Source organism: Neopelma chrysocephalum, unplaced genomic scaffold (genome assembly GCF_003984885.1).
Source record: "Neopelma chrysocephalum unplaced genomic scaffold, ASM398488v2 Primary Assembly neopelma1_264, whole genome shotgun sequence".
In the NCBI taxonomy this organism is placed as follows: Eukaryota; Metazoa; Chordata; class Aves; order Passeriformes; family Pipridae; genus Neopelma; species Neopelma chrysocephalum.
The window spans coordinates 18,941-20,884 of NW_020897926.1; the positions used below are offsets into that span (position 1 = coordinate 18,941).

The window sequence follows — 1,944 nt, forward strand, 5'->3', positions numbered from 1 at the left end:
CGGGAAAGGAGACCCTGGAGACCTCCCAAGAGCTCCCGGAGGGAAAGAAGACCCTGGAGACCTCCCGGGAGCTCCATGCAGGAAATGAAACCCCAGAGACCTCCCAGGAGTGGATCCAGGGCCATCAGAGGCTCCAGGACCTGGAGTTCCCAGTGGGAAAGGAGACCCTGGAGACCTCCCCGGAGCTCCTGGTAGGAAAGGAGATCGTGGAGACCTCCTGGGAGCTCCTAGTGGGAAAGGAGACCTGGGAGACCTCCCAGGAGTGGATCCAGGGCCATCAGAGGCTCCGGGAGCCAGAGCCAGAGCTCCCAGTGGGAAAGGAGACCCTGGAGACCTCCCGGGAGCTCCTGGAGGGAAAGAAGACCCTGGAGATGTCCCGGGAGCTCCCAGTGGGAAAGGAGACCCTGGAGACCTCCCAGGAGCTGCAGGAAGTGGTAGAGCTCCAGGGAAGGATGGAGGTGATGGGAACATGGGATGGGGAGGGTTGGAAGGGACCTGGAAGAACATCCTGGGAAGGAGGTGATGGAAACATGGGATGGGGTGGGTTGGAAGGGATCTGGGAGAACATCCAGGGAAGGAGGGATTTGGGAGGTTTCCCTTGTTTCCCACCAGTTAATTCCGAGATCAAACACGGTCACGGCGTGAGAAATGTCAAATTCAACACGTTCACACCAAATTCAACATATTTCCATCAAATTCAACACAATCACATCCAAATAAACACTTTCACACCAAATTCAACACAATCACATGAAATTCAACACTTTCACACCAAATTCAACACAATCACACCAAAATAAAACACATTCACATCAAAATAAACATATTTACACCAAATTCAACACAATCACATCAAAATAAAAATATTTACATCAAATTCAACACGTTCACACCAAAATAAACACATTCGCATCAAATTCAACACTTTCACACCAAAATAAACACATTCACATCAAAATAAATACTTTTGCATCAAAATAAGCACATTCTCATAAAAATAAACATATTTACATCAAATTCAACACAATCACATCAAATTCAACATATTCACAGCAAAGTAAATATATTTACATAAAATTCAACACTTTCACACCAAATTCAACATATTTACATCAAATTCGACACAAATCACACCAAATTCAGCACTTTCACACCAAATTCCCTGGGGGATGTTCCCACCCCTTTCGTATTCCCAGTGCAAATCCAGGTTCTTGGGGAGTTAATCCCAACCCACCTCAGGTCCTTGGGGAGTTAATCCCAACCCATCCCAAATCCTTGGGGAGTTAATCCCAACCCCTCCAAGGTCCTTGGGGAGTTAATCCCAACCCATCCCAGGTCCCTGAGGAGTTAATCCCAACTCCTCCCAGGCAGCCGGAGTTTGGCAATCCCAGATTCCCTGTGTTTTCTGAGCCGGGCTCTGCCGGGACCTGCCTGGGCCGGGCCTTGTTTTCCTTGGAGAAATCCTCCTGCCTCCTCCCGGGAGAGGAGCAGCCGCCCTTCCCCGGCTGCAGATCCCTCGGGAAGCTCCCAGGGAGCCAGGCCATGGAGCTGGGATGAGTTCCCAGCTCAGTTTAGGTGCAGGATTTGAGCCGGGCCTGACCCGGAGGCCGGCGGGGCCTCCCTGGCTCTTCCCGGCTCCCCCGGAGCCCCCCGGGATGAGGGGGGTCCTTCCTGGGGGTCCTGCCCTGGAGACGCTGCCCGGCCTTGTTAAGCAGGTCCGACTCCCTGGATCATGAGGGTGACATTCCCAGCCCAGCCAGGCCGGGCTCAAGGCCTTGGGAGGGCTCCTGAGAGCCTGGAGAGTGTCCTGTTTCCTAAAACCAGATCTATCCTCACTAAAACCAGACCCATCCTCACCCAAACCAGGCCTGTCCTCACTAAAACCAGACCTGTCCTTACTAAAACCAGACCTGTCCTTACTAAAACCAGATCTATCCTCACTAA

At 51.7% G+C, this 1,944-nt stretch overlaps 1 protein-coding gene across 1 annotated transcript in view; it reads right to left on the minus strand.

The window, feature by feature from the left end:
• Positions 1–1,944, minus strand: part of LOC113977828 (keratin, type II cytoskeletal 80-like) — an 11,404-nt gene that overhangs the window by 7,743 nt on the left and 1,717 nt on the right. The window lies entirely within an intron of this gene.